Below are 20,499 nucleotides of genomic sequence, written 5' to 3'. Positions count from 1 at the left end.
GGGCAATTGTAGTGTGGCTTCTTGCAGCGCTTGTGCCCGTCGCCTCCTCCTGTCCTGGTCCGTTTTTTTGCGCTATACAAAGTTGTGGATTAACTCTAGTCCCGTTTGAACGTATCGCTGGAATACTAACGTGCAGTTAAAACCCTGATGACTGTAAACTTTTAGAGCGGGCTCATATTACGTTACCACTGCCCATATCATTAATGTCCTAAAATAGAGTACGCTTCAGCCATATGGGATCCTCATCAAGCATACCTAACAACTGATTTGGAATCCCTGCAAAACCGTGCTGCGCGCTTCATTTATTCGGATTATTCACGTCACACCAGTGTAACAGCATTAAAAATCGCGCCGCGGGCTTGAAGCCTTACCCTATCGTCGTTGTGTGTCTCGTTTAACACTATTTCACAAACTTTACTATCATGCGTCTCTTCATAATTATTTCATGTGTCAGCCTTCAGCCATATTCCCCCGTCGTGATCATCCACACAAGGTCAAGCGCATCACGTGTCGTTCACCCGCATTTGCTCAATCATTCATGCCTCGAACCGCAATAGAATGAAATAATCTGCCACCACACATTGTCATCGAAACAAATGTCTGGAAATTTACAGATTTTCTAAACAGAAAAATTCGGACCTAACGCCATTTCACTGCCCCATTTGTGCATTAGTTTTCCTTTTTATTGCTTATCTTTTTTTTTCCGCAGGCTAGTAAACGAGCGTGCGACGTTGTATCAATTTTGATACGGTGCTCCCAGAACTACATTTTTTTGTCTTCTCTGCGAATGTTCTTTTTGGTACGCGATGCACTGTATTTTTTGCCCTTATTGTTTTGTTTTGTTTTAATGAAATTTTGACTTCCGGCATTTCGGGTTATTAAATGCCCTTCCGGCATTTCGGGTTATTATGAAATAAAGAAATAAATAAATCACCTCACTGCAGCGCGGAATATCAATGTTTTTATTACTTCCGTTTTTTTTGTTAAGAAAACATTTTTTCGTGGCTAATGGCGCAGAGTGAGCTACCAAAAGCTAGCTCTTTCTAAATTAACGAAAATTTTAATTTGTCTTCAAGACCCCTTTAATTTAAAATCTTTGACCAGCAAGCATTGTTGCAGGGTGTCTTAATATTTCTACTTATTGGAACTGAAGTGCCCTGTTTTTCCTATAGTGAGAAAAAAAACTATGGTTGATTCCTCTGTTACGGGAATCGGTAAAACACAAAAGTGAAATGTGAAACGAAATCTGCAGCTGAGCATGATTTGCGGGCCAGCGGCTGTCTTGTAGGTGTGCTTGGCGGGACGTCCTGCTGGCGGGTCGCTTCGGTAAAGGTGCACTGGCGTCTTCCGTGACGGATATGACGTCAGTGAAATCTTACGGTATCGTGGCGTAAAACAGCTTCGTGTTAAAATATAAAACCCGAAAACGAACAACCGCAAGTATAACGTACTCTTTAGTGCTAAAGGTTGCTTCCCCAAGAAGACCGCGTGTACAGGGGTGCACCGTTTCCAGGCCGCTTGCTTCGTTGTACTGGCGTCACTTCCGTGACGGATATGACGTCCGAGAAACCTTCGTGTATCCCGGAATAAAACACTGTCGTGTTAAAAAAAACAACAACAAAGGAGCACTAGTGCTTAAAGCAGTTTCTCTGAGCTCTGTCGAGTTTTCGGCTGCGTACCGTGCTCGTCGAACCGTTCCGCGGCTTGTTTATGGCTGCCGGATCACCCTTGGCTGCATTCGATTCGCTGACCCATTTGTGAACCTGTTGTTTCTCCACCGTGGTTCGACTTGGTTTTCTTTCTTTTCATTTTTTTCCATCCGGGTAAGGGGGGAGAGATGGGACGCGTGTTTGCTCGATCGCCGTCCAATTTTTCATAGCTCTCTTGCCGCACAGTCTTGCGTGACCGAAATTACGACCAGTCCGTGTACTGACAGGAGAAGGTGCTTTTTATTTTACCCGTTATCATTTTTGCAGAGTTCACTCGTGCATTTTGTGCGCGCAGGGCGGGCTGTGGCGTTGACAAATGCGAACAGAACGCACGCCATCGATATATTTGCTACACAGCTTGTCACGCAGTGAGCGTGCATCTCGGAACATCGTTCTGCACGCGTGTTCGATCAGAGGGCGACTAACCTGTTTGTCGTAGAAGGCTGTCGAATCAGGTGACTAGAGTTTGTTGATCATTCTCTCTCTCTGTCCTTTTGTTTGGTTCGATAAAAAGTGCAGTAGGGGCGTTCCTGGGACGCCTGGCTCGCCCTATCCGGCTCGAAGGCTTTCCCCACGCGGTCCGGGCTGACGTATTCCGACGTGTCCAGGTAGCAACAGATAGCGTCTGGTATCTCGATTACTTATCTCTGTGCGCGTGGCTTGAGATATACACTAGGCTCACTAGCACCGTTGAAGCGAGACTGCGCGGATATTGCTGTAGTAAAGGCGGCTCTGACGGCCGTCTGTGCGCCGGAAAGATTGAGCAGTTAAACACGCCCTTGTGTCGAGATTGAGACGCAGGTTAAAGGTCCTCAGGGGGTCGAAATTAATCCGGAGCCCTCCGCTATATCGCGCTTCAAAGCCTTCAAAGCCCAGGTGTACCTTCGGCGGGTTAAATCCTACAATTCTTATTTATATTGAGCGGTTGATCATCGTGCGCTGGATAGATGGGAAGGGATAAGGGAGGGGGGGGGGGGTACAAAACATCACCTCGAGGGGCGTTCTATTAAGCTGAGCTCATCCGTAAACTGTGTGGGATTGGTTAAAGGAGCCATGAAGAGAAAATACAACTTCGTTTAATTTGAAAGAACTAGGATTCAGTATCTCACTCAGCTCCATTACAGCCATAAAAGATGTTTTTAACGCAAAAAAAAAGCAAGAAATATCTAAAAACTTTCAAATTTTGCGCCACAGTGACGTGTTATGAGCAAGAATGACGTCATACGGGCCAACAATAAAATATAATTTTCAGTGCGTTAACTGCACGTTAGCATTCAAGTGATGCCGTCAAATGGAACTAGAGGCCCCATTATGGACGTCAAGTCATGTGTCGTCACGACAGGTCAGTTCGGCGGCCGCCAATCGCACAAACAAGGTTCCGTGACGTCATAGAAAAGTTGCGGGAAATTGGCTAGGGGGTCGCGACTGCTTCACACGTTTTCTTTAATATCTCCGTAATTTGTTCGAAGATTGCGATGATATTGGTATAATTGTTATCGGAACTACGCAGTCTTCCTAATAAACCCAACTTGTATTTTGTCTTCATGGCTCCTTTAAAGCCGTCGGCTGCGCGAGTCATTGAATGTAGAACGAGCAGTACAATAACCTTCTTAAGAAACAAGCCGAATTAACTGAGAGTGACAGCGTAATAAATTGAAGCTGAAGAGGAAGTGAGACAAGAGGAGGCGCTTGGTTTGTCTGGGGACGTGTGGCTGTGTATGTACTCTAACGAGGCAGACAAGACGGAGCAGGGCGAAAGAGCGAAATCAGTTGGAAAGACGCGACATCTCTTCTTCCAACAATGGAACCGAGAGAGCGCTGTCGCATTCGTCACTGTCAGTTACCTTAGTCGGGAAGGGCTTCGGAATTCCCCTTGCTGCGGCTATTCGTAGGTGCGAAATGTACGCTTGAACGCTCGGGATTTTCACATTTGCTTATTTCAAACCTTCTCTCCACGTCGCACGGGTATCGTCCAGTTTTTTTTTTTTTTTTTTTTCTGGTAATGAATTGAACAGTTCATGTACAGGAAAGAAGAAAAGGGGGGTTAGTCAGATGAAAACACTCGGCATGTTCGCCTTGAATGGGTTTCGCCCCGCGAAAGGGGTATTGTTTCATCGCATCGCCGAATTCGCGACCGAACTCGCACCGTAAAGAGCGGCCACTTCGGAACCGCCTGATCCGCCACATATCCTTCGCCGCAGTCGCTGCTTGCACGTTTCAACCTTGTTTGTACCATCACTCCCGCGGCCATGCAGGCACTCGCACTGACGCGCACGCGCACACACGTTGCCTTCTCCGTCGCTCACTGAAGTTTCTGCTGAGCCAATCGCTGCCCGCTCGCTGACGTTCACTCCGAAATTCCATTCCCTAGCAGACCGGCGTGTCTCTAGTTGCAGCTGTGGAAGTCCGCCGGTCGTATATAGGCGCGCGGCGCGCCGGTGCTGCCGAGAAGGGCCCTTTTGTGAGCGCGTAGAACAATCGACCGCGATTGTATCTTATACTTCGCCCCCTCTCCCTACTGGAACGCACACCTGTGCCGGTTGGGAGGTATTTTACGTCGTAGTATATGCACAATCGTCTCATCTGCGTCTTGTTTCTGCGGCCCCAACGTCATTCCGTTCCTTCCTCGTCAACCGCACGCGTTGTTTGTTTTTCATTCGCACGCTTTGTGTGTTTTCGAGTTAGCGGTGACACGTCGCCAGCTGGGTGCGTGTACGTATATACGCGACTGGTTTATAGGACGCAGCCACGTCGTGTAAATTGTGGTTGGGGGTTCCCATATGTGTATACGCAATGCGCGTGTACGTATTTGTGTACTCAATGTCCCCGTTTCACGCGGTTCGCCTGCAGTGCTGTTGCTCTGCGCGAGGATCTATAGCCGTCTCGGGTGATCAAACTGCGGTTATTCAGTCCCGGTTCGAGGTATACGGGGCAGGTGCGCTGGGGTCTCCTTGAACTGTCTTCCGACGTTTCGCAAAATACGCGATCTTTTAATTTTAAGGGCGCCAGGAAAGATTAACGCTAGAGTTCGAACAAATCGTACGAATTCCGGCAACAGTGGTTGGTCACTGTCCGCGATCAAGTAAAATCCCCACGCGCACAAGCTGCACGAAATCGTCGATGCCGTTATCTTATCAGTGTCTCCATTGTGGTGATTATTTGTCCTTATAGTCCGCACCAACGCATTGTCGGAGAATGGGCATTTTTGTGAGGTCACAAGACCGCCGTCTTCGGGTAAACGGAACGTATACACAAACACACTGGGCATCAGCCATGCACTGCACGATGCGTCCTCGGCGGCCAGGAACTAACGCTAAATGTAGCAAGCGTTTGAGTCGCTCCTATAACCTCATTTCGCACCAGTTTCGCCCGGCCGCCGCGCAGGCATGTCCTCTTGGAGCTTGTCGGCGTTGTGTTGACTGTCGCGCCGGGAGACTTTCTCACGGTGACGCTGCCGCAAACACCACCTCGACGCATGTGTGCTCCATCCTCTAACGCATGCCGGTGTTTCTGTCGAAGCTGTGGTCCGTTCACTGCACGTGAAGACCGCGAGTAAGGCTTTCCCACAGGAGCTGTCCGCGCTGTTTTTTTTTTTTTTTTTTTTCGTGAACCGCGGTGCTGCTCCGGGGTAAAAAGCGACCATACTTGTCCGCCGACGAAGTAGGCCGGGTACCTCCTCAGGCGCAAAGTTTTTTTTTTTTTTTTTTCGGCGTTGGATTGCTACGGTGCGCTGGGCGGAAAATAGGAGCGTGTTGTTCCCGTGAGGATATATCTCTGATCAGTCACACAGGTACGATGTTTAGTGACCAGTGTTAGTGAACATATCAAGTAAACAATTGACGCAAATCACTGTCGTTCGCGTTGGTGTTAAAGTTGCCACGAAAACCCTTGATTTCTTCTTGTAAGCGATGTCGAGGACAAGGGCACTATTGCACACGCTTGCGGGCGCCGGTCTTTCGTGCCCTTCGAAAACTGCCGGGGCTCCGCGTTGCGCTCAGGCTACGGACGACGCCCCGGCAACCTTCCGATCCGTATTTATCGAGTGCCGTCACACGACCCGCTGCCCGGTTCCGCGTTCGCATCTGGCGCGCCGCGCTTTCTTCGCGATGACGTCACGCGACGTCTCAAGCCGTGAAGGATGTTTGCACGTCTTGTTCCTGCTTTACTCTTGAAACTTGCCTGTTTTTGCGAGCAACAGTATTGTGCCAACAGTGGTTTTCCCTTCCGTGAGCTGTTTGACGAATCTTGCGGGCAGCAACCTTTCATTCTCTACGTCACAACCTTTCCAGAAGGCGTTTTTTTTTTCGCTTTGCAGTCATTTGCGTGAACACTGTAGCGAAGGCGACGATGCAGATCGTTGTATTTGTTGCTGTTCTAAGTACGCAGTCCTTGCTCCTTTCGTTAGTGGCTCTCCTGAGTTCGCTGTCTTCAGAAGCAGCATTCCCTTCAATCTTTTTGTCGCAAACGAATGTCATTACGCTGTAGCTGCAGCTACAGCGTAATGACATTCGTTTTCTTTTCGTTTAAACCAAATAGCTTAATGTTTAGAAATAGGTGCTCCCACCAAAGCAGTCATGAGTGCTTCTATCTTGAGCGCTCCTTCCAATTAGTTATTAGAACGTCCGCAAGTAAGGACTATAGAGGTGAGGCAACCGGATGCGCGGAAGCATTTCAGCCCGCAGCGAAAAATGTATGATGGTCGCTCTGAGTAAAAGGTGGGTTATGGGATTTTAAGACTGGTAATTGCCAACCGCAGCCGCTTGACAGTGCAACTCACGAGGGATCGCACTTTGATGGAAGCGAAGTGAACGGCGGCGCTGCGCACCTCCGGGGCTGGTCTGCAACTGCTCGAAAACGCATGTGTCCTTGGCTTCGCCGGGGTAGAAAAACAACGGGTAAAGCGGCTAATTGATTATCCGAGTGTCCGACAGTTCCGCAGTCGTCTCTGTTGCGTCCTAACTGGGTTCGTCATGGCCCACACGCGCACAGCATGCACGGGTAGGAGAGGAAAAAAAAAACACTAAAAAAAGAACGTCCGTGCCAGCCATGGTGGTGGCGTGCTTTCGCGCCTCAATGGCCACGCCGGCGACGCCGTCTAGGTAAAGAAGGGCTGCCCTTCCCGCGTGGTCATGAAGGCAATGAGTAACCTGCGGTCAGCTCTCCCTGACGGCATAGATGAAAAAGAAAAGATAGAGGTTCCTCATTACCGGCCAGTATAGTAAGCGAACTCTAAAATAGAAGCAGGACATTGGACGTTGTCGGGGGACGGAGCAGTCCTGTTTAACTCCAGGGTGCTTCGTTTCGCGCACATTTCATAAGCACGAAAAGGTAGGTGCGGCGACTCTCGTGTCAGTCTCCGCATTCGCGTCTGCCTTCGGTGGGAAATAAAAACGCGCACGTACACCCTCTCGCATTCTGCCTCCGCGTCCATATGCAGGGGTCGATGCGTCTACCCGAACTCCGGACACAGATGGACGGCTTGCGTGTGCTTCTCGAAATGCGAGAAGTCACCCGATTGTTGCATATGCGAAGCGCTGAATACTGGCGCGCTTTTCGCCTCTATTTTTTGCATCTCCCCATTTTCTTTAGGCTGTTTTTAGAGCCCGTTACGAATGCATTTCTGTCGTAACAGCGTGAAGCCGAAGAATGAATAGGAGGACCTTTCCCAAACTGCTAAAATTGGTGGCGTGGCTTGGGCTTGTCAGAACTGTTCAGCGGGGAGAAAGCCTCGGGTGTATTTGAGGCTAAACAGGAGTTCACCACCGAGAGTACCCACCTTCTGCTCATTAAACAAGCACATTGGATTGTTTTTTGCGAAAGCAAATTTCTAACGATCGAAAGACGGAGTGGAAATGGCATTTAAAATAGGCCACATCAAAGGTAAAGACAAAAGATGTCGCCCAGAACTGCGGCAAGCGCAACAAAAAGCAACGGTAACAAAACATCAGAGCCATCAGTTTCACGCCTGTAAAATCCGCTGAAATACCGGAGCTGACGTGGGTTCTCTGGCGGCCACCTTGCGCAGAGGCGGGGGTCGCTCGCAACGCCACTCAAGCTTAGCCGCGCTATGTACGTACTCGAAGCTGACCCGCGGAGGTTTGGTAGTTGATCGGTGCATATATAGGGGGCGGACACGTGCCCGACGCACGAGCCGAGTTCGCGCACTGGACGGCCGTCGAGGGGGTGGCGCCATCTGTCGGCCCTGCGGCAAACGTTCGCCTGGCGTGACGGACGTCAGCGGGCCAAAACGCCAAAACGGGCCAAAGCCAAAACGCCCGTGTGTGCAAGATTTGGGCGCACGTTATAAAGATCGCCAGGTGGTCAAAATTAACCCGGAGCCCTCCACTGCGGCGCGCCTCATCGCCTGCATTGCGCCGGCGCGTTAAATCAATCAATCAATCAATCAATCAATCAATCAATCAATCAATCAATCAATCAATCAATCAATCAATCAATCCGCATTTAAAAGACACTGCTTCTTCGTATCCTACGCTCTCAGTACTTTCTTGAGAATAACATATAACCCCGACTTTTTTTTTATAGCACAGCATGTTTTTTGCTCCGTACGGGGCGTTTTTTATGTATTTTTATTTATTTATTTATTTATTTATTTATTTATTTATTTATTTATGAATACTGCAGTGCCTGCTAGGTATTTTCGCAGAGTGGGTTATATGAATTACATGAATGCTCAATATGCAAACAAACAAACTTTCAAAGCAGGCAGATAAAAACACCAACAGAAGTACGCACAAAGCAACTCAAAATATACAAAAAATTTCCAACGTTTGTGGGGACAGAGATAAATTGGCGTGTTAGTGGAAACACTGTTGTTGAGGCTAGGAGAAAACAATGTTAAGGATGGCTGTAAAACTTCGGTGTTGGTTAGTTTGTTCCGGTCGTTTATAGTTCGTGGAAAGAATGAATATTTAAAGCAGTTGTTACGGGTTGCATAAGGTGTTATTGTGCGCTCATGCCCTTGTCGAGTTGCATTGTCTAGAAGGCTATTTCAGCCTTTCAAAATGATTTACATGTGTGTATAACCACTGCACGTCTCGACGTCGTCTATTTTTGTTCGATTTGTCTATAACGGAGTCTATAGGTGAATGTTGGATTTGCCAGTCAGGGAGTGGTTCGATGGTAAGAGCACGGAAGTCTAATTAAACTTGGACGAAGCACGTCGGTAGTTCGTACATATAATGATAGTAAAAATCAATCAATCAATCAATCAATCAATCAATCAATCAATCAATCAATCTCATTTTCGTGCCCAGGAACATCTGGGGGCTTTCGTGCTGGCGCACGGGAACACAAACAAAAACGTACGAGACGTGATGTACATTTCTACAAAGGAATAACATAAGAGGATACGAATGGTTTTATACAAAGAAAACTACATTTTGACACACAAACACACACACTTAGAAGCGCCTGCTCATACAAACAAGTAATGCATTGCAGTGAGACATACCGAACTTATTCCAGTGCACGAATAATAATCAATCAATCAATCAATCAATCAATCAATCAATCAATCAATCAATCAATCAATCAATCAATCAATCATAATCATAATCATAATCATAACCATAATAATAATAATAATCAATCAATCAATCAATCAATGTTTATTATAGTGCCCAGGAACAGCGGAGGCCTTCGTGCTGGAGCACTCAGAGGGGAAAATGCAGCACTGTAGTACATCAACAATTTGCTAATAAACACTCAGTGAGCAAAAAAAAAAAGAAAAGAAATAAAGACCTACAAAAAACGGCAAAGAAGATTAGAAATAAAATAGTGCAATCCAACCGACTTTACACAATCAAGTCGTGCTGGCGCACAGAAAAGGTATAAGACCGCAATGAAATGCATCAACAGCTGGTAAAAGAACAGTGAGTGAGCAAAAAATAAGAAGAAACTACAACTTCACAGAAGAGTAAAAATGCCATAGTGTAATTTTAGGCAACATTACACAATCAATAGAAACTGTAATGTCTGGTCAATTGCAAGAAGACATCTCACAATAAGCGTAACTATACGGAAGGATGAGTGAAAAGAAGAAAGTTTTTACAAGATTCTGGAAGCGTACATTTTCAGTTCAAATGGACGCATGAAGTGAATATGGCAACTTTTAATGATAAAAACGGCAGAAAAAGAAAAATTCTACGATAATTACAGTCGCAGTATCAGCACAATACATGAATAACCAGGAACAAGAACAAGCTCGGTGAAGTCAATGCACACGTCAGGACGATAAGTGAAGAAAAAGAGCACTGCCAAGATGAACCTAGTGTGTCAGAGCTGACAACCCGGCCAAAAACTCCTAAAGAATCCCGAAGAGGACGCTGGAAGATATCGAGCTTCTCGGAGTGAACATTATGCAGATGCTGCATCCTTTGAAGAGGAGAACGTGTGCTGAGAGCTCCAGCTGCTTTAAAAGGGTGGGCGAGCCTTGTAGCTTTTTGTGGAACGCGAAAACTGATTGATTCAAGTAGTTCCGGGCATAAAATAATACCATGAAGCAATTTGTACATGAAAAGAAGGTCTGAGTGGGTCCGCCGGGAACTTAGAGAAACAGTTATAGGGATAGGCTCCGAAGGAAAACGATGCCTAAATATTGATGAAAATTTGGTTTGTACACGCTCTATACGTTGACAGTTGGAACTACAGGTTCCATTCCAAACGACAGAAGCATATTCTAGTTGCGGAATACAAAGCGTTCTGAATAGTTTTAGGAATGAAGAAGGAAACCGGAATTCTCGAGAAAACCTGCATACAGCCCCAAGAGAGCGTAGCGCCCGCCTAGTAAGTTGAGTGACATGAGGTGAGAAAGTTAAGGCACTGTCGAAAAGCACGCCGAGGTCTCTGATCTCTTCAACTCTAGACACGTAACCGCCGTTAATACTGTAGCAAAATAAAGTGCGGTTCGTTTTCCTGCTATAAGACATGACCTTTGTTTTTGTAGAGTATAATAATAATAATAATAATAATAATAATAATAATAAGAATAATGTTTACATCGGCATATAATTTCACACAGTTTAACGGGCTGGCAGCCCCTGCATATATCTGCAAACAGGCTACACGCCCCCGCGTGGGCATACGCGCGCACGCCCGACAACTTCGCACGCTCTGATTTTGCGGAGTCAGAAGAATAACGAGCGGTCACAAGAAGATTCCATCGCACTTCTCCCTTCTTTAGACGCTTGGGAGTTCCATTAACCGCTCAAAGCACACGACGCACCGCAACCAGCTATATCGGGGCTCATAAATCCCGCCGGCTTCGCGCTTCGGTGTGGCCCCCTTTCACGGGGCCTTTGCTGTCGAGCGAATGTGTGTCGGTTCAAAATAGTCCGCAACGAAGACTGACAGCGAGTGGGAAAAGGGACCGCCGGCGGAGAGACGCGCGTGATGGAACGACGCGAGGCTGTACGCAGGAGATTTGGGTCCTTGGCGTAGCTGTATGCGTTGGACGCGCGGCTTATCAAGCGGGGATCAGGCCAGGGCGTCGCGCGCTGCCGTTGACGACGCGGACCGCTATCACCACTGCCGACCTCGCACGCAGCCCCCCTAGCTAAGCCACAGTTCCGTACTTCCTAGTTCCATGGTAGTTCCACAGTTCCGTACTAACATATACTAGAAGGCGTGCCGGCGTGTACCCCGGGGAAGCGTTCTATCGTTACTTGGCTCAGCCCACGAACAAGCTCAGGAGTTGTGTATGGCCGCAAAATGATGCAATATAATTGTGACAATAATCTTGAAATTTGTTTCGTTAATGGAAAAGTGAAGCTGGAAAATATTTATTTGTCAATAATTTTTCAAAAGCTTCGTGCAAGACGACGAACAAGAAAAACAGTTACCCTTTTTTGTTGATTCTGGCTTCAGGAGCCAAGAAGCCATGTGGCAATCCAAGCCAAGGAGGAGAGGAACACTTCCAGCTGCCATAGAGGCGCCCACTACGGCACGCATGCAGCGACACATTTACCTCTAGCATACATTAGTATAAAGCTATGCGCCCTAAACCACTGAGTTTCATACGAATGTATGGGGAGGTCTGTGTCTATATAGAGCCGCGTGCTGTCATGGGCGTTGCCAGCAGCTGGAAGCGTTCTTCTCGTACTTGGCCTGGCTTGCAACGTGCATTCTTGCGGCCTCTGACGTTAACCGCAACAAGAACTTTCTTTTGTTGATAAAGTTGTAAGATGCTTTCAAAAATTGCCGAGAAAGATTTTTTTCTCAGACATTTTTACGATATTAAGACAACTTCATCTATCGTTCAAAAACTTCGGCCCCTTCGCAGTCGACATGCGAAAACGGAGGAAACAGCGGGGCTGGTGGTCTTCTCCGTGCAAAGTAAGTCAAATGGATGTCCACAAGCCACCTTCCTAAAGTCTGAAGTACAAGCTGCCAAAGTGCGAAGCCAAAGTCCAAAGCCAACGCCCGCGCTACGAACCCCCCAAAAATGCTGAGCGCCCCGAATGCGACCATATATATCTAAATCGGATAGACGCCGGTTTCGTAACGCGAGTGATCCAGTTTCGTCTCCGACCACGGCAACCGTTTCTTTCTTGAGGCGTGCGCTCCGCACACCTGCTCGTGAGGGGGTAAGGGTTGTGGTTCGTTTTTAAAGAAAATGGGGAAAGAAATGGGTTGGGGATAATATTGAACTCTTTAGGGGAATGTGACCTGCATTCAACCCAATGTATAGGGATGGAAATATAGAGTTCCTTGCCTCGCCTCCCCTTTCCATTCCACTACTTGGCCTAACATTTTTCCTCCTCTCCACTTTGCTGCGCCGAGTTTTGAGTGACGCCAGGCACGGACGGAACTCAAGCTGTTGAAAATTAGTTTCTTCAGCCGCAGGCAACATTTGAGAGAGCCATGCATGCCGAGAAACGGTGGAACGGTTCTCCGCGGTACACCGATGGCACGCTTGTTGAAGAAGCGCGGCTATTGTAGACACAGGCGCCAGGTTTCCCTCTAGTATATACCACTATGAGAGTGTATTTCGTAAGCCTCCACATTTGGCTATACGCATTTTGCGCGAGACCCGCCGGCGAGAATTGGCGGGAACGGCGTGCAGCTGACGCGTTTGCAACCGCCGCTCCTTTGCAGACGACGCTTCGCGACGACGCGCAGACGACAAAAAAAAAAAAAAAAAAAGACTTCAGTTTTTTTCTTTCTTCTGAAATAGGCCTATTGAGCGAAGAACGCTTGTGTAAAAGGCTTTCTACGGGGCTCGTAAACGAGATTGATTTTCGATAATACGAATGGGTTTTCCGCTGACGTAGCTGCTTAGTGCGCATTATAGGCGTGTTTCTGGCTCCGCGTTCTTGCTGCGCGCAGATGGATGCGAACATCCCATTTTGTCGCTGTACGCTGACGCACCTTGTTGCCTTGTTGGACTATCACCTGGTTAGCATCCGGCCTGCTTGGAAAAGCGCGAGAGTGTAGCTATTTTATCGGTTCTTTGAGTATTGACTATGCAGCGTATTCATTGTTGTCATTTTGTCTTATTTCATTCACTTTGCCTCCGGGCTTTTTCTTGGAATTCACTGGTGCAGTTACTCGCGTTCGAATGAGGTGCGGCCGCGGGTGCGGCATTTCGATTCATTGCAGTTCTTTTACGAGTTATTACTCTGGAGTTACTCACGTAGTGTAATGAATTTCTGCACAGCTAATACTGAAAGCGAAAGCTTCCTGCGGGGATAATTGCAAGTTTACAACGTTGCTCTGCCAGGTTCTAGAGCCATGGAAACTATCTCATTGAAATGTATGGGCAGTGTGGTAACAAACTATACAAAAACTGTATTGTTGTGCGAGACTTTTTTCCAGTGTTTATATCCAAATCGGCTTGTTGCTCTGTGCGAAATATCATATTTCTGCTAAGGTGTTACGATAGGTTCCGTAGCGCTATAGGCTTTTTGTACCGGAAAAATGCTGGGCATGTTCTTCAGGCCGATAACTAATACGCATCTCTGCTCGCTCGCTTTTGAACGGAGGACTTTTGTGCTATTGTGGGAAACGCGTTGGATAGTGGTTACAATGGCCCCTACTCGCGATCGGCCTAAGTTACGTAACTTATATGAATACGATGGCTGTGAATTAATGTTACGTAATAGAGATGTGGATACGGGAAGCGTTGATCACTAGACAGGAGTTGGCAAATTTCTGGTTTTAAATGATGGGGACGGGTTCACAATCCTGTTGCGGATATATTACGGAATTCTTGCGGGTCCGCATTTTTAAGGTGTCGCCCGCGCGCAGACGCACACCAGATGTTTTATTATGAGTCCAGCCCATGGACTTAAGATGCCCACGAAGACAGTGTACAACCTTGTTTATATTAAAGAGCCTTTGGTAACTTACTCAAGTGACTGACACCGCCGAAGACGCTGTTTTAACCAAAGAAAAAAACTAGATGCTGAAAAATTTTCCAATTTTGTGCTACATGGCTTCAGAAGGGATACAATGGAGGGAGCACTGAAAACAGCTATCCGTGCTTTAAGTACGCGTTAGCATTCAAGAGAGACGATGAAACCGAACTGGAGGTCGCACTAAAACTGCGAAGTCAAGTTTCTTAGCGGTGCCTTTGTGGCCGGCCGCCACTCGCCCGAGTAAAGTTCCCGTGACGTCACGAGGGCTCGGCGAAAAAGTTATTCGCCACATCTGTTTTCCTCAATATGTAGTTTAGTTGTTGAAAGTTAGCGTTAAACTCAGCGTCGTCATTAGCCGGGCAGAGCACTCTTTTGAACGAACCAAACTTGTGTCTCGTCTTCGTGGCTCCTTCAGTACGTCCGCTAGTGCCCCTGTACGTTTCTCTATTTGTCGCTTCGTCGCTGTTCCAGGATCACGCAACGTCGTTGTAAATAATTCAAGCCCTCCGCGCCGTTCGGTAAAAGTTGCGCTTTCCCAAGAGGTGGTGTTTCGCGCTGAGAGAAAACGTGAACGTACATAGCCTCCCCTCCACCTTCTTGGCGTTTTTCTTAACGACCTGTCTGAACCAGTGGTTCCCCTTTGTCATGACGTCATGTGTGACCGAAATCTGCTCTCGCTCGCCATAGCGGAAGGTCGCGGCCATGAACGGGTGATTTTATGTTTGCTGCAGCGCCACTTTAAGTGCAGCGCTTTTCACCGGAGCGGAAGTGTTTCTCGTACCGTGCGAACTTGATAACGTTGACGTCGCTGCTAATTTATAGTTATTTTTCTTTGCGCACCCATATAGGGGCATTTCAGTTCAAGTTTTAAGTGCTGCAAATTTCGCCAGGCAGTTAATTTGCTCTGCGAAGCACGCTCACGCTTGGGGGCGTTCACTCCCGTAGAAAACAAATCGTTTAGTATTGGAGGAAACACGTTGCAGTACGAAAGAACAAGCGCAAATTTCCTTTTCTCAGCCGCCTGTATAGTTTTTAGTTCGATAGCTTTATAAAAGGCCGCGCGCAGCGCTCCAAGAATTCCTGAAAGGGGGGTGTGTTATAAAGGAAGTGACTTCATCAGCGACCGTACGGTTGAGACCATAACCCCACCACAATTTTGGTTTTTCTTTTCTCTCTTTATTTTTTTTTAAATTAAGCACTGAGGATCATCGCGATGGTTGAAGGCGGGTTTTACATACTTCCACACTCAGCACGGCCGCGGCTGAAGCCTCGGACTTGTAAAATCGCCGGGAAAGTTAAAGGAGCCATGAAGAGAAAATACAACTTGGTTTCATTTGAAAGAACTAGGATTCAGTATCTCACTCAGCTCCATTACAGCCACAAAAGATATTTCGTTAACGAAAAAAAAAGCAAGAAGTATTTAAAAACTTTTAAATTTTGCGCCACAGTGACGTGTTATGAACAAGAATGACGTCATACGGGTCAACAATACAACATAGTTTTCAGTGCGTTAACTGCACGTTAGCATTCAAGTGATGCGGTCAAATGGAACTACAGGCCCCATTACAGACGTCCAGTCATGTGTCGTCGCGACAGGCGAGTTAGGCAGCCGCCAATCGCACAAACAAGGTTCTGTGACGTCATAAAAAAGTTGCGGGAAATTGTGGCTAGGGGGTCCCCACGGCTTCACACGTTTTCTTTAATATCTCCGTTATTTGTTAGAAGATTGCGATTATATTGGTATCATTGTTATCGGGACTAAGCAGTCTTTCTAATAAACCAAACCTGTATTTTGTCTTCATGGCTCCTTTAAGGGGCAGACAACCCGGAAGCTACGTCTGAGCTACACAACGCATTCGCATTTCTATAATAGGCGGGACCGCGCTACGCCTTTTATTGCTTCGTTTACTTTCTGCTTGCTTTCTTCGCAATCCAGTCTTTGTCATCCTCTAAACGTAAGAGAGAGGAAGAGGGGGGGGGGGGGGGGATCCGCTAGGGAGGAAGAGAAAAAACAAGGAGTGCGTCGCTTTGGCACCATATGAGAAACGGTGGCAGAAAAGAATTGACCCCACCACGCGCTGCGTGTACAGCGCGATCGATGGGACGTATTGTCGTACATGTAGCCTAACAGGCGTCGCAGGATGGTTCCCCCCAGAGCGAATTTTCTATTGACGGCGTTGCTCGCCGCTCCCGATGTTTGCCCCATATCGTTGATGAATGGAGGCCCATAAAGCGACGCCCGGTCGCCCTGTCGTCTCCCTGGTCGATTTCCTCCAACGCAATCGAGCGGGAGGCGTCAAAGGCCGTGGCGTCGCTCTCGTTTTTTGCTTGTTTTCTACGCGGAGTATACGTTCGAAAGAAATTTAATTTTGGTTTGCGAGTACAGTGAATGATGTGTGGGGATTTTTTTGCGTGTACAGCGGCGACGAAAGCCGTGAGCGGCTCAGCGTAAGCAATAGTATACATAGATCTTTAAAAAAAAAATTGGCCTGGATTAACACTTGTAAATGTAGTTATGGCGATCGAAACGTCTGTTTAAGGTTTGCTTTGCGAAGACTGTGCGCACAGTTTTTCGGGAAAGTTAGGCTGCTAAATAACTGCATTCAGCCTGTCGCTTGCGCTGAAGCCCACGCACAATTCAAAAGCGGCGCGCCACCCGTGGCGAAACTGAGAGGCCAAGCGCAGGTGAAGCAGCCGTTAACCCTCGCCTAGTTGCGTGGCGCCGCAGCATCGAGCGTCGAGACGCCGCCCCCAAGCAGGTCACGTGGCGCGATGTCGCACCTGCCGCACTCACGCTGTGATGGCGCAAGGTCGTTGCGACGCGTTGTATGACCTTGCGAGGCATGGAGTAGTAGAGCTTTTGCTTTAGAAACTTTAAGCACTTCTTGTGGGTTGTGAACTCGAAACGATGCCCAACTGAGCGCAGCTGGGTGTTCAATTAAATTTCGCCGGGCGTTTACGTGCATCCTTGGTGACTGCTGCGCCACTGGGTGAGGGGACGCTCTGCGCATGCCCAGACATTGACCAAAAGCGCGCGCTTCTTTTCGTTGTGTTTTGTTTCGGAGGCACGCGCCCCGCTCATTTTCCTCGAGGCACGCGCTGCGGAACGCTTCGTAGCCAATGGCGGCTCAAGAGCCGGTATTTTCGCTCCGCGTTTCTGGCAAGCCGGCTTCTTAGCTCAATGGGCTGCTTAGTTAAGCATTGAGCATTGAATTGGCATTAAACGTTCACAGTAAGCATGCCTAAAGCAAGTTCACGCCTTTCGATATCGGCCGCAGAATCTATATAAACGTCCCCTGTGGACGCAGACTCGGTGCTAAAGTCCTTCTTCTTTATTGCATGGCGAAAAAATAGGAGAGGTTGACGCCTTATAGGAGCGCCGGCTGCTCCTTCTCGCGTAAGGTACTGTCGTGTAAGGCCTAAGTCCTTTCTCAGTCTATGACATTGCCGGCGGTGATGATGGAGATGATGATGATCGCCTGCAAAGTGGCGCCGACTGCGTGCGAAAGCAGCCGCTGAGATCTTTGCATTGAAGATCGGCGTGGCTCAGGAGAGGTGGGGGGGGGGTATTAACGGGTACCATAGAGTATGGGCCTGTTATTTATTTTTATCATCATGATCATCACCATCCTATTTATGTTGACTGCGGGACGAAGGCATCAACTCCTGTCCTGGGTCATCCGATTCTGCAGAATTATCGGCAGAAATTCACAACAGCTATTTGCCTGATATATTCCGGTCTTCGCAGTGTTGAACGAAGAGCAAGAAAGTCTTTACCTCTTCGCAACAGACAGCGTGGCACACGCCAAATAAAATTTCAAGCTAGAAATGCTCGAGGAAGTTGAAATGCTCCCGGTGATAGAAAAGAGACGTGAACAACTGCATTAGAACATCAGCCGAAAGAAAAAAAAAAACACACACTTAAAGCAGTTCAAAGGACCGACATAGCACACACAGGGAAAACAACAACAAAAGGCTGAACACGAAGATTCCATCTGCGCTCGAAAAGCTCGGTTTCCGGAATAACGCGCCCTCCGTGCCACCACCATACGCCTTCTTAAATGGCTGCGCCAAATTTTGGCGAGAGCTTCCTTGCGGCGGCTTTCTTGGTAGGAGAGGTTTTATACGAAAGAAAGCGGGGCGGTATAGTTGTTCCAGACCGCCCAAAGCGCCGTTCTCCACGCACACGCGTATAATAAGTCGCCCGCCCGCCCGCTTTCTTCGGCATTGTGTGTTTCACAGTTGTGGTATCCTCGTTTCGGTAGAAGTTATAATCCTTCTTCTCCCTCCTTCTCCGCCACCTCATTTTGGCCCCGTTTTCAATGTTAGAACTCCGAGGGGAAGTTTTAGGGGCTCCGGCTGTCGGCGTCTAATGTCGTCGTCGTAACCGTCGTCTCAGTCACGGCACTAAAACACCGTTCTACCATACACTGCGTTCTACCACACACGCATACCCGCCGCGGTGGCTCAGTGGCTAAGGCGTTGCGCTGCTGAGCACGAGGTCGCGGGTTCGATTCCCGGCCGCGGCGGTCGCTTTTCTGATGGAGGCCAAAAGCAAAAAAATGCCCGTGTGTACGAGATTTCGGCGCAAAAAAATGCCCGTGTGTACTAGATTTCGGCGCACGTTAAAGATCCCCAGGTGGTCAAAATTAATCCGGAGCCCTCCACTACGACGCGCCTCATCGCCTGCGTTGCGTCGGCGCGTTAAACCCTACAATCAATCAAACATACACGCACAACGGTCGGTGCTGCTTTGTCCTTTACCAGAATAATTAACGGCCCTAACCGCGTGGTTTTCCAGCCGGAGGGTTAGTATGTGGGTTTGTTTTCAACGCATCTTGGTGAACTTGGCAGGTGATTTGTCATGTATCGCGGCTTGCCCAGTCTTGTATGCGCATTCTTAAAAACAGTGTCCTAACGTTAGCCCCTATACTTAACGTTTGGTGAGTATACAACGTAAACGAAAAAAAAAAAAACACTTCGCGGGAGAAGACAGTTGCTGGCTGGAACAGACGTGCGGCGCTTGCATGGGCGGTAGCTGTCCGAACCGTTGCCGACTCTAACCAAATTCAGGAAAAAAAAAAAAACCTCCTCACGTATTCGCCGCGGCAACTATAAGCCAGCCGGGATGTTTGCCCTCTGTGCTGGCAACGCAGCGGTTTTGGGGGAACGTGGCTTTCGCTTCCCGCCTAGCCAGCGCTGTTGCCTCGTTGATGATGCCGTGTCTTCTCCGTTCTTCTTCCGGCAGTGTGTTCCTTCCTTATTCTTGACTCGTCGGTCCGTGCTCTGCGGATGCATGCATGCCCCGCCGTCTGCAGTGTTGTCCCCTGCGTGTGCGTATCGATCCCACTAAGCCTAAACACGACGGCGCGCCTCCTTCGGCGGGCGGAGTTATTATGTCTGGCGCGCGCGATCGTCGAGTACCTATTTGCTTTGTTCCCGTCGTCCTCGCGTGTCTCGTTACCCTCGCGCGCAAGAACAACTCGTCGTGCATTGCCTGGCGTCGCCTAGAAGCGGCCCCTTCATGCGTGCCGCGTCTTGTTCGCGCTGCTCGGAGGAGATCGCGTTCGCGACCGCCATTACTCTTTCGCCTTTCTCGTTCCCTTTTGGGTACTTTCGCTCGTTTCTCTCGCGGCAAGTATCCCGTTATGCGCGGTGCAGAGGCGCCGTGCCTGTTGTCGTCTTCTTTGGGTAACGTTCGATCGCGCGGGAGTCGTGCGGCCGCCATGTTGATCACGCTAACCGAGTCTCCACGGCTTTATGGCGCTTTCTTTTGATTTGGGATGTCGTTACGGTACGCCTTGAGGGGAAATTGGGTTTTGTTTGAGCGTAGCGGCGTTTCATTATCTCTATTCAGGCGTTTGTCGAGTGACGTTCGGGGCTCTCGGTTTTTCTTTTTTTTTTTTTACAATTAATGATCAAAGCAGGAACATCTCGTTGTTTTGCTTTACGGATAAGCGTTCGTTGCCGGGTTTTCAGGAACACCAGCCGTGTAACGCCCTGTATCTGCGGAAAAATTGTTAATTAGGCAAGTATTTGCTCATCTAATTAGTTTAATAGCGTAAATGTAAATTCTTCGTTGAAGGGAATTCAAAAAAAGAATATAAACAAAGGAAAGAACAGAAAATGAACTAATGAAATAAAATATGGCAGTGTGACCCAGTCCAGTGCACTAACACTACGTAAGACAGAAATAATAATAAAAAAAGAACCGAAAAGCAAACCGCAACGCGGGAAAAAAAAGCCGGAAAAGTGCCAGCCGTTCAACGTCTTGTACGTAGCTGCAGAAAAAGCATAATTGGCAATGTTAACACAATAAATCGCTTCGGTAGTGGATATGTGGATCATTTGTAAAAAGAGCAACCACAAAGCAAAAAATGTCCAGATGAAACATGACCCCAAATATTGCCGAA

The 20,499-nt window shown here is 48.0% G+C and overlaps 1 protein-coding gene across 4 annotated transcripts in view; it reads left to right on the top strand.

Annotated features, from left to right (window-relative positions):
- Snap25 (Synaptosomal-associated protein 25kDa) overlaps nucleotides 1-20,499 on the top strand; it is a 294,533-nt gene that overhangs the window by 782 nt on the left and 273,252 nt on the right. The gene's annotated exons all lie outside the window — the stretch shown is intronic.

This window comes from Haemaphysalis longicornis, unplaced genomic scaffold, assembly GCF_048455015.1.
Source record: "Haemaphysalis longicornis isolate Haplotype H1 unplaced genomic scaffold, Haemaphysalis longicornis Haplotype H1 scaffold_8, whole genome shotgun sequence".
NCBI lineage: Eukaryota > Metazoa > Arthropoda > Arachnida > Ixodida > Ixodidae > Haemaphysalis > Haemaphysalis longicornis.
This window is presented reverse-complemented; position numbering and strand designations above follow the sequence as displayed.